This window comes from Delphinapterus leucas, chromosome 6 (genome assembly GCF_059928025.1).
Source record: "Delphinapterus leucas isolate spDelLeu-1000000601 "Yukka" chromosome 6, BTC_Dleu_Yukka2, whole genome shotgun sequence".
NCBI lineage: Eukaryota > Metazoa > Chordata > Mammalia > Artiodactyla > Monodontidae > Delphinapterus > Delphinapterus leucas.
The window spans coordinates 153,128-166,347 of NC_143134.1; positions in this window are offsets into that span (position 1 = coordinate 153,128).

Below are 13,220 nucleotides of genomic sequence, written 5' to 3' on the forward strand. Positions count from 1 at the left end.
CATGCCGTGCCGGAACCAGATTAGGGCCTGAGGCAATCCTGTGGGTTTGCGGCCAGCTCACAAGATAGCGAGTTGAAGAAAGGAGCTCAGGGGCACTGTAACTCACAAACCTGCAGAGTTATAAATGACAGCTATCGTCCAAAAATATATTGAAGGAAGGCTGCGAAGACGACTTGTAAGCGGGACAGATTTGCAGGAAAACGATTTCAGGGGGTAGACGGGAATTGCATTTAAAGCATAGGAAAAGAGGCAGAAAGTCGACAATGATGCTCTTGGCCAAAAAGTGCGTATGCGTTTTTTCCTGAATATATTCAGGAAAAAACGCATACGCCCTTTTTGGCCAACCAAGCAAGCATGTTAAAGAAATCTGCACTACAGTGAAGTCTCACTGCCCCCCGGTCAAAAGGGCCATCTGTAAAAAGTGTAAAATCCAGAAAGGCAGCACAGGCCATGGAGAACAGGGAGCCTTGTTATGCTGATGGGCGGGATGTAAATTGCAAACAGCCACTCTGGAGAAGTGTATGGTGTTTCCCGGAACACCGAAAAAACAAAGCTACGGAGCCTACGGCACTTCCACTTATGGTCCTATAGCTTAGGGAAATTAAAATCAAAAACACACAGCCACCCCATAGTGTCGGACGGCTCTGTTTACAAGAACCTCGTCTACGGTACAAGTTAAATATCCCAGAATGTGAAAAATGGATAAAGAAGTTGTGGTACGTACGTACAATGGAATATCACTCAGCAATGAAATCTATGTCATCAGGCCCGTCGCGGCATAATGAGTGGATTCAGGTACGATGATTCTAAGTGAAATAAGTCACACAGAAAATGAAACATCATAAGATAACACTAATACACGGAATGTAAACTTGGCTACACATGAACTGAATTACAAAACAGAACAGGGTCTCAAATTTAGAAAACCAACTTATGCTTGCTTAAGGGGAAAGGTGAGTTGGGGTGCTGCATAAAACCAGAGATAGAAATTAGCACAGATACCTTTCCATAAGCCAAATATGTAATAGTCAAGACCTACCCCTTGCTCAACGAAATGGACTAAACACCCCATATTCAACGCCTAGGAATACACCTGACTAGTAAGAATCTTCAAACCCATGGATTTATATGTCTCCGTAAGAGAATGAAGCGTGTGTACAGCGGCATGAATGCAGCAGAGAAAATCCGATAAATCCCATTATCAAAATGAATTACACAAACAAAACCCAAGGACAGTGAAATAGAGAGCAATTCTTAAATAATTCATTCAGGGCTTGTGATGCAACCTGGATTTACCATATCTACACCCAGAGCTGAGTGAGACATAAGGTTGGGCACTTCGGGCTGATAGCATTGGTGAGGTTCGATGAGCAAATGCAGACCCTTTGAAGTCATACAGCATGGTACCCATTCCATGGGTCCCAACTCTCCAAGTTTAAGGGATTCTTCCTTCAGCTAAAACATGCATGGGAAACCCACAGTATGGTGCACCGTGTGACTGGCAAACGTTTTCAAATGCATCTCAGTTTTCGTCCCCTTTTACTCGGGTTCACCATTCCAGACCCTTTACGAACACTCTCCCCACTTGGAGAGTCAGTGCCTTTAACCTCCTGTTGGGCACAGTTTGCAATTTCTGCGCAAGATGAAAAGGAATAGGGAGAACCAATGAGAGACTAGCTCTAGGTGTCTGCACGGGCAAATTTAACGCTCATTTCCAACCAGGAACAGGAATTAAAGAAAGGCTCAGCATGCCGTGCTGGAACAACATTAGGGCCTGAAGCAATCCTGCGGGTTTGCGGCCAGATCAAAAGAAAGCAATTTGAAGAAAGGAGCTCAGGGGCACTGTAATTCACAAACCTGCAGAGTTATAAATGACAGCTATCGTCCAAAAATATATTGAAGGAAGGCTGCGAAGAGGACTTGAAAGCGGGGCAGAATTTCAGGAAAACGATTTCAGGGGGTAGACGGGAATTGCATTTAAAGCATAGGAAAAGAGGCAGAACGTCGACAATGATTCACTTGGCCAAAAAGGGCGTATGCGTTTTTTCCTGAATATATTCAGGAAAAAACGCATACGCCCTTTTTCGCCAACCAAGCAAGCATGTTAAAGAAATCTGCACTACAATGAAGTCTCACTGCCCCCCGGTCAAAAGGGCCATCTGAAAAAAGTGTAAAATCCAGAAAGGCAGCACAGGCCATGGAGAACAGGGAGCCTTGTTATGCTGATGGGCGGGATGTAAATTGCCAACAGCCACCCTGGAGAAGTGTATGGTGTTTCCCGGAACACCGAAAAAACAAAGCTACGGAGCCTACGGCACTTCCACTTATGGTCCTATAGCTTAGGGAAATTAAAATCAAAAACACACAGCCACCCCAAAGTGTCGGACGGCTCTGTTTACAAGAAACTCGTCTACGGTACAAGTTAAATATCCCAGAATGTGAAAAATGGATAAAGAAGTTGTGGTACGTACGTACAATGGAATATCACTCAGCAATGAAATCTATGTCATCAGGCCCGTCGCGGCATAATGAGTGGATTCAGGTACGATGATTCTAAGTGAAATAAGTCACACAGAAAATGAAACATCATAAGATATCACTACTACGCGGAATGTAAACTTGGCTACACATGAACTGAATTACAAAACAGAACAGGGTCTCAAATTTAGAAAACCAACTTATGCTTGCTTAAGGGGAAAGGTGAGTTGGGGTGCTGCATAAAACCAGAGATAGAAATTAGCACAGATACCTTTCCATAAGCCAAATATGTAATAGTTAAGACCTACCCCTTGACAACGAAATGGACTAAACACCCCATATTCAACGCCTAGGAATACACCTGACTAGTAAGAATCTTCAAACCCATGGATTTATATGTCTCCGTAAGAGAATGAAGCGTGTGTACAGTGGCATGAATGCAGCAGAGAAAATCCGATAAATCCCATTATCAAAATGAATTACACAAACAAAACCCAAGGACAGTGAAATAGAGAGCAATTCTTAAATAATTCATTCAGGGCTTGTGATGCAACCTGGATTTACCACATCTACACCCAGAGCTGAGTGAGACATAAGGTTGGGCACTTCGGGCTGATAGCATTGGTGAGGTTCGATGAGCAAATGCAGACCCTTTGAAGTCATACAGCATGGTACCCATTCCATGGGTCCCAACTCTCCAAGTTTAAGGGATTCTTCCTTCAGCTAAAACATGCATGGGAAACCCACAATATGGTGCACCGTGTGACCGGCAAACGTTTTCAAATGCATCTCAGTTTTCTTCCCCTTTTACTCGGGTTCACCATTCCAGACCCTTTACGAACACTCTCCCCACTTGGAGAGTCAGTGCCTTTAACCTCCTGTTGGGCACAGTTTGCAATTTCTGCGCAAGATGAAAAGGAATAGGGAGAACGAATGAGAGACTAGCTGTAGGTGTCTGCAAGGGCAAATTTAACGCTCATTTCCCACCAGGAAGAGGAATTAACCAAAGGCTCAGCATGCCGTGCCGGAACCAGATTAGGGCCTGAGGCAATCCTGTGGGTTTGCGGCCAGCTCACAAGATAGCGAGTTGAAGAAAGGAGCTCAGGGGCACTGTAACTCACAAACCTGCAGAGTTATAAATGACAGCTATCGTCCAAAAATATATTGAAGGAAGGCTGCGAAGACGACTTGTAAGCGGGACAGATTTGCAGGAAAACGATTTCAGGGGGTAGACGGGAATTGCATTTAAAGCATAGGAAAAGAGGCAGAAAGTCGACAATGATGCTCTTGGCCAAAAAGTGCGTATGCGTTTTTTCCTGAATATATTCAGGAAAAAACGCATACGCCCTTTTTGGCCAACCAAGCAAGCATGTTAAAGAAATCTGCACTACAGTGAAGTCTCACTGCCCCCCGGTCAAAAGGGCCATCTGTAAAAAGTGTAAAATCCAGAAAGGCAGCACAGGCCATGGAGAACAGGGAGCCTTGTTATGCTGATGGGCGGGATGTAAATTGCAAACAGCCACTCTGGAGAAGTGTATGGTGTTTCCCGGAACACCGAAAAAACAAAGCTACGGAGCCTACGGCACTTCCACTTATGGTCCTATAGCTTAGGGAAATTAAAATCAAAAACACACAGCCACCCCATAGTGTCGGACGGCTCTGTTTACAAGAACCTCGTCTACGGTACAAGTTAAATATCCCAGAATGTGAAAAATGGATAAAGAAGTTGTGGTACGTACGTACAATGGAATATCACTCAGCAATGAAATCTATGTCATCAGGCCCGTCGCGGCATAATGAGTGGATTCAGGTACGATGATTCTAAGTGAAATAAGTCACACAGAAAATGAAACATCATAAGATAACACTAATACACGGAATGTAAACTTGGCTACACATGAACTGAATTACAAAACAGAACAGGGTCTCAAATTTAGAAAACCAACTTATGCTTGCTTAAGGGGAAAGGTGAGTTGGGGTGCTGCATAAAACCAGAGATAGAAATTAGCACAGATACCTTTCCATAAGCCAAATATGTAATAGTCAAGACCTACCCCTTGCTCAACGAAATGGACTAAACACCCCATATTCAACGCCTAGGAATACACCTGACTAGTAAGAATCTTCAAACCCATGGATTTATATGTCTCCGTAAGAGAATGAAGCGTGTGTACAGCGGCATGAATGCAGCAGAGAAAATCCGATAAATCCCATTATCAAAATGAATTACACAAACAAAACCCAAGGACAGTGAAATAGAGAGCAATTCTTAAATAATTCATTCAGGGCTTGTGATGCAACCTGGATTTACCATATCTACACCCAGAGCTGAGTGAGACATAAGGTTGGGCACTTCGGGCTGATAGCATTGGTGAGGTTCGATGAGCAAATGCAGACCCTTTGAAGTCATACAGCATGGTACCCATTCCATGGGTCCCAACTCTCCAAGTTTAAGGGATTCTTCCTTCAGCTAAAACATGCATGGGAAACCCACAGTATGGTGCACCGTGTGACTGGCAAACGTTTTCAAATGCATCTCAGTTTTCGTCCCCTTTTACTCGGGTTCACCATTCCAGACCCTTTACGAACACTCTCCCCACTTGGAGAGTCAGTGCCTTTAACCTCCTGTTGGGCACAGTTTGCAATTTCTGCGCAAGATGAAAAGGAATAGGGAGAACCAATGAGAGACTAGCTCTAGGTGTCTGCACGGGCAAATTTAACGCTCATTTCCCACCAGGGAGAGGAATTTACCAAAGGCTCAGCATGCCGTGCCGGAACCAGATTAGGGCCTGAAGCAATCCTGTGGGTTTGCGGCCAGCTCACAAGATAGCGAGTTGAAGAAAGGAGCTCAGGGGCACTATAACTCACAAACCTGCAGAGTTATAAATGACAGCTATCGTCCAAAAATATATTGAAGGAAGGCTGCGAAGACGACTTGTAAGCGGGACAGATTTGCAGGAAAACGATTTCAGGGGGTAGACGGGAATTGCATTTAAAGCATAGGAAAAGAGGCAGAACGTCGACAATGATGCATTTGGCCAAAAAGGGCGTATGCGTTTTTTCCTGAATATATTCAGGAAAAAACGCATACGCCCTTTTTGGCCAACCAAGCAAGCATGTTAAAGAAATCTGCACTACAGTGAAGTCTCACTGCCCGCCGGTCAAAAGGGCCATCTGTAAAAAGTGTAAAATCCAGAAAGGCAGCACAGGCCATGGAGAACAGGGAGCCTTGTTATGCTGATGGGCGGGATGTAAATTGCCAACAGCCACTCTGGAGAAGTGTATGGTGTTTCCCGGAACACCGAAAAAACAAAGCTACGGAGCCTACGGCACTTCCACTTATGGTCCTATAGCTTAGGGAAATTAAAATCAAAAACACACAGCCACCCCAAAGTGTCGGACGGCTCTGTTTACAAGAACCTCGTCTACGGTACAAGTTAAATATCCCAGAATGTGAAAAATGGATAAAGAAGTTGTGGTACGTACGTACAATGGAATATCACTCAGCAATGAAATCTATGTCATCAGGCCCGTCTCGGCATAATGAGTGGATTCAGGTACGATGATTCTAAGTGAAATAAGTCACACAGAAAATGAAACATCATAAGATATCACTACTACACGGAATGTAAACTTGGCTACACATGAACTGAATTACAAAACAGAACAGGGTCTCAAATTTAGAAAACCAACTTATGCTTGCTTAAGGGGAAAGGTGAGTTGGGGTGCTGCATAAAACCAGAGATAGAAATTAGCACAGAGACCTTTCCATAAGCCAAATATGTAATAGTCAAGACCTACCCCTTGCTCAACGAAATGGACTAAACACCCCATATTCAACGCCTAGGAATACACCTGACTAGTAAGAATCTTCAAACCCATGGATTTATATGTCTCCGTAAGAGAATGAAGCGTGTGTACAGCGGCATGAATGCAGCAGAGAAAATCCGATAAATCCCATTATCAAAATGAATTACACAAACAAAACCCAAGGACAGTGAAATAGAGAGCAATTCTTAAATAATTCATTCAGGTCTTGTGATGCAACCTGGATTTACCATATCTACACCCAGAGCTGAGTGAGACATAAGGTTGGGCACTTCGGGCTGATAGCATTGGTGAGGTTCGATGAGCAAATGCAGACCCTTTGAAGTCATACAGCATGGTACCCATTCCATGGGTCCCAACTCTCCAAGTTTAAGGGATTCTTCCTTCAGCTAAAACATGCATGGGAAACCCACAGTATGGTGCACCGTGTGACAGGCAAACGTTTTCAAATGCATCTCAGTTTTCCTCCCCTTTTACTCGGGTTCACCATTCCAGACCCTTTACGAACACTCTCCCCACTTGGAGAGTCAGTGCCTTTAACCTCCTGTTGGGCACAGTTTGCAATTTCTGCGCAAGATGAAAAGGAATAGGGAGAACGAATGAGAGACTAGCTCTAGGTGTCTGCACGGGCAAATTTAACGCTCATTTCCCACCAGGGAGAGGAATTAACCAAAGGCTCAGCATGCCGTGCCGGAACCAGATTAGGGCCTGAGGCAATCCTGTGGGTTTGCGGCCAGCTCACAAGATAGCGAGTTGAAGAAAGGAGCTCAGGGGCACTGTAACTCACAAACCTGCAGAGTTATAAATGACAGCTATCGTCCAAAAATATATTGAAGGAAGGCTGCGAAGACGACTTGTATGCGGGACAGATTTGCAGGAAAACGATTTCAGGGGGTAGACGGGAATTGCATTTAAAGCATAGGAAAAGAGGCAGAACGTCGACAATGATGCACTTGGCCAAAAAGGGCGTATGCGTTTTTTCCTGAATATATTCAGGAAAAAATGCATACGCCCTTTTTGGCCAACCAAGCAAGCATGTTAAAGAAATCTGCACTACAATGAAGTCTCACTGCCCCCCGGTCAAAAGGGCCATCTGAAAAAAGTGTAAAATCCAGAAAGGCAGCACAGGCCATGGAGAACAGGGAGCCTTGTTATGCTGATGGGCGGGATGTAAATTGCCAACAGCCGCTCTGGAGAAGTGTATGGTGTTTCCCGGAACACCGAAAAAACAAAGCTACGGAGCCTACGGCACTTCCACTTATGGTCCTATATCTTAGGGAAATTAAAATCAAAAACACACAGCCACCCCAAAGTGTCGGACGGCTCTGTTTACAAGAACCTCGTCTACGGTACAAGTTAAATATCCCAGAATGTGAAAAATGGATAAAGAAGTTGTGGTACGTACGTACAATGGAATATCACTCAGCAATGAAATCTATGTCATCAGGCCCGTCGCGGCATAATGAGTGGATTCAGGTACGATGATTCTAAGTGAAATAAGTCACACAGAAAATGAAACATCATAAGATATCACTAATACACGGAATGTAAACTTGGCTACACATGAACTGAATTACAAAACAGAACAGGGTCTCAAATTTAGAAAACCAACTTATGCTTGCTTAAGGGGAATGGTGAGTTGGGGTGCTGCATAATACCAGAGATAGAAATTAGCACAGATACCTTTCCATAAGCCAAATATGTAATAGTCAAGACCTACCCCTTGCTCAACGAAATGGACTAAACACCACATATTCAACGCCTAGGAATACACCTGACTAGTAAGAATCTTCAAACCCATGGATTTATATGTCTCCGTAAGAGAATGAAGCGTGTGTAGAGCGGCATGAATGCAGCAGAGAAAATCCGATAAATCCCATTATCAAAATGAATTACACAAACAAAACCCAAGGACAGTGAAATAGAGAGCAATTCTTAAATAATTCATTCAGGGCTTGTGATGCAACCTGGATTTACCACATCTACACCCAGAGCTGAGTGAGACATAAGGTTGGACACTTTGGGCTGATAGCATTGGTGAGGTTCGATGAGCAAATGCAGACCCTTTGAAGTCATACAGCATGGTACCCATTCCATGGGTCCCAACTCTCCAAGTTTAAGGGATTCTTCCTTCAGCTAAAACATGCATGGGAAACCCACAGTATGGTGCACCGTGTGACTGGCAAACGTTTTCAAATGCATCTCAGTTTTCGTCCCCTTTTACTCGGGTTCACCATTCCAGACCCTTTACGAACACTCTCCCCACTTGGAGAGTCAGTGCCTTTAACCTCCTGTTGGGCACAGTTTGCAATTTCTGCGCAAGATGAAAAGGAATAGGGAGAACGAATGAGAGACTACCTCTAGGTGTCTACACGGGCAAATTTAATGCTCATTTCCCACCAGGAAGAGGAATTAACCAAAGGCTCAGCATGCCGTGCCGGAACCAGATTAGGGCCTGAGGCAATCCTGTGGGTTTGCGGCCAGCTCACAAGATAGCGAGTTGAAGAAATGAGCTCAGGGGCACAGTAACTCACAGACCTGCAGAGTTATAAATGACAGCTATCGTCCAAAAATATATTGAAGGAAGGCTGCGAAGACGACTTGTAAGTGGGGCAGAATTGCAGGAAACGATTTCAGGGGGTAGACGGGAATTGCATTTAAAGCATAGGAAAAGAGGCAGAACGTCGACAATGATGCTCTTGGCCAAAAAGCGCGTATGCGTTTTTTCCTGAATATATTCAGGAAAAAACGCATACGCCCTTTTTGGCCAACCAAGCAAGCATGTTAAAGAAATCTGCACTACAATGAAGTCTCACTGCCCCCCGGTCAAAAGGGCCATCTGAAAAAAGTGTAAAATCCAGAAAGGCAGCACAGGCCATGTAGAACAGGGAGCCTTGTTATGCTGATGGGCGGGATGTAAATTGCCAACAGCCAGTCTGGAAAAATGTATGGTGTTTCCCGGAACATCTAAAAAACAAAGCAATGGAGCCTACGGCAATTCCCCTTTTTGTCCTCTAGCTTAGGAAAATTAAAATCAAAAACACACAGCCACCCAAAAGTCTCGGGCGGCTCTGTTTACAAGAACCTCGTCTACGGTTCAAGTAAAATATCGCAGTATGTGAAAAATGGGTAAAGAATAGTGGTACCTACGTACAATGGAATATCACTCAGCAATGAAATCTATGTCATCAGGCCCGTCGAGGCATAATGAGTGGATTCAGGTACGATGATTCTAAGTGAAATAAGTCACACAGAAAATGAAACATCATAAGATATCACTAATACACGGAATGTAAACTTGGCTACACATGAACTGAATTACAAAACAGAACAGGGTCTCAAATTTAGAAAACCAACTTATGCTTGCTTAAGGGGAAAGGTGAGTTGGGGTGCTGCATAAAACCAGAGATAGAAATTAGCACAGATACCTTTCCATAAGCCAAATATGTAATAGTCAAGACCTACCCCTTGCTCAACGAAATGGACTAAACACCCCATATTCAACGCCTAGGAATACACCTGACTAGTAAGAATCTTCAACCCCATGGATTTATATGTCTCCGTAAGAGAATGAAGCGTGTGTACAGCGGCATGAATGCAGCAGAGAAAATCCGATAAATCCCATTATCAAAATGAATTACACAAACAAAACCCAAGGACAGTGAAATAGAGAGCAATTCTTAAATAATTCATTCAGGGCTTGTGATGCAACCTGGATTTACCACATCTACACCCAGAGCTGAGTGAGACATAAGGTTGGGCACTTCGGGCTGATAGCATTGGTGAGGTTCGATGAGCAAATGCAGACCCTTTGAAGTCATACAGCATGGTACCCATTCCATGGGTCCCAACTCTCCAGGTTTAAGCGATTCTTCCTTCAGCCAAAGCATGCATGGGAAACCCACAGTATGGTGCACTGTGTTACCGGGATACGTTTTCAAATGCATCTCAGTTTTTGTCCTCTTTTACTCGGGTTCACCATTCCAGACCCTTTACTAACACTCTCCCCACTTGGAGAGTCAGTGCCTTTAACCTCCTGTTTGGCACAGTTTGCAATTTCTGCCCAAGATGAACAGGAATAGGGAGAACGAATGAGAGACTAGCTGTAGGTGTCTGCACGGGCAAATTTAACGCTCACTTCCAACCAGGAAGAGGAATTAACCAAAGGCTCAGCATGCCATGCCGGAACAAGATTAGGGCCTGAAGCAATCTTGCGGGTTTGCGGCCAACTCAAAAGAAAGCAATTTGAAGAAAGGAGCTCAGGGGCACTGTAATTCACAAACCTGCAGAGTTATAAAAGACAGCTATCGTCCAAAAATATATTGAAGGAAGGCTGCGAAGAGGACTTGAATGCGGGGCAGAATTGCAGGAAAACGATTTCAGCGGGTAGACTGGAATTGCATTTAAAGCATAGGAAAAGAGGCAGAACGTCGACAATGATGCACTTGGCCAAAAAGGGCGTATGCGTTTTTTCCTGAATATATTCAAGAAAAAACGCATACGCCCTTCTTGGCCAACCAAGCATGCATGTTAAAGAAATGTGCACTTCAATGAAGTCTCACTGCCCCCCGGTCAACAGGGCCATCTGAAAAAAGTGTAAAATCCAGAAAGGCAGCACAGGCCATGGAGAACAGGGAGCCTTGTTATGCTGATGGGCGGGATGTAAATTGCCAACAGCCACTCTGGAGAAGTGTATGGTGCTTCCCGGAACACCGAAAAAACAAAGCTACGGAGCCTACGGCACTTCCATTTATGGTCCTATAGCTTAGGGAAATTAAAATCAAAAACACACAGCCACCCCAAAGTGTCGGACGGCTCTGTTTACAAGAACCTCGTCTACGGTACAAGTTAAATATCCCAGAAAGCGAAAAATGGATAAAGAAGTTGTGGTACGAACGTACTTTGGAATAACACTCAGCAATGAAATCTAGGTCATCAGGCCCATCGCGGCATAATGAGTGGATTCAGGTACGATGGTTGTAAGTGAAATAAGTCACACAAAACAAGAAACATCATAAGATATCACTAATACACGGAATGTAAACTTGGCTACACATGAACTGAATTACAAAACAGAACAGGGACTCAAATTTAGAAAAGCAACCAATGATTGCTTAAGCGCAAAGGTGAGTAGGGGTGCTGCATAAAACCAGAGATTGAAATTAGCACAGATACCGTTCCATAAGCCAAATATGTAATAGTCAAGACCTTCTCCTTGCTCAACGACGTGGACTCAACACCGCATATTCAACGCCTAGGAATACACCTGACTAGTAAGAATCTTCAAACCCATGGATTTATATGTCTCTGTAAGAGAATCAAGCGTGTGTACAGCGGCATAAAAGCAGCAGTGAAAATCCGATAAATCCAGCTATCAAACTAAATTACAAAAACAAAACACAATGACAGTGAAATAGAGAGCAATTCTTAAATAATTCATTCAGGGCTTGTGATGCAACCTGGATTTACCACATCTACACCCAGAGCTGGGTGAGACATAAGGCTGGACACGTCTGACTGATAGCATTGGTGAGGTTCAGTGAGCAAATGCAGACCCTTTGAAGTCATACTGCATGGTACCCATTCCATGGGTCCCAACTCTCCAGGTTTAAGGAATTCTTCCTTCAGCTTAAACATGCTTGGGAATCCCAGAGTATGGTCCGCCGTGTGACTGGGAAACGATTTTAAATGCCTCTCAGGTTTCGTTCCCTGGTACTTGGGTTCACCATTCCAGACGCTTTACTAACTCTCTACCCACTTGGAGAGTCAGTGCCTTTAACCTCCTGTTTGGCACAGTTTGCAATTTCTGCGCAAGATGAACAGGAATAGGGAGAACCAATGAGAGACTAGCTTTAGGGTCTGCACGGGCAACTTAAATGTTCATTTCCCACCAGAAAGAGGAATTTACCAAAGTCTCAGCGTGCCGTGCCGAAACCATTTTAGGGCCTGAAGCAATCCTGTGGGTTTGCGGCCAGCTCACAAGCAAGCGAGTTGAAGAAAGGAGCTCAGGGACACTGTAATTAACAAACCTGCAGAGTTATAAATGACAGGTATCATACAAAAATATATTGAAGTAAGGCTGCGAAGAGGGCTTGAAACGGGGCAGAATTCCAGGAATATGATTTCAGGAGGTAGACGGGCAGTGCTCTGAAAGCATAGGAGAAGAGGCCGATCCTCGACAATGATGCACTTGGTCAAAAAGTGCATATGCGTTTTTTCCGGGCCCTCATTAAAGAGGGTAGGAGGCTCCCAGCATGCTTTCGTGGCCAACAGTGGGCCCACATCGCCAAGGCGATGTGAGCCAGCCAGGCAGGAGTGACCTCACATCAGAGGGCCCACCTCACAGAAGGGTAAGGAACCCAGCCAGGATCAGACTCTCACCAGAGTGCCCACATCAGCAAGGGGCTGTGAACCACGCAGGAGTATCATCACACCCGTGGGGCCACATCATCAAAAGTTGAGGTACACAAAAAATGTGGCCTCAAACCAGAGGACCCACATCACCATGAGTTTCGGAGCGAGGCAGGCAGGATTAACCTCACAACACATGGCCCATTGTATAAAAAAGGTGAGGAACCCAGCAGTTGGAACATCCCAGCAGGCGGCCCAGAGCACCGAGGCTATGGGATCCAGGCAGTGATGAACTCACAACAGAGGGCCCTCATCATGAAACTGTGAGCAAACCAGCCGTTGTGACCTCAGAGCACAAGGCCCACAACCCCATGGGGAAGGGAACCAAGCAGGAGTGTCATCGCACCAGTGGGCACACATCAGAAAATGTGGGGAGCCCAGCAGTTAGGGCCTGACGCCAGAGGGCTCTCATCACCGAGGAGAGGAGGCTCCCAGCAGGCTCCAACTGCTACCAGAGGGCCGCCATCGCCAATGCGGGATGTGCCAGCCAGGCAGGAGTGACC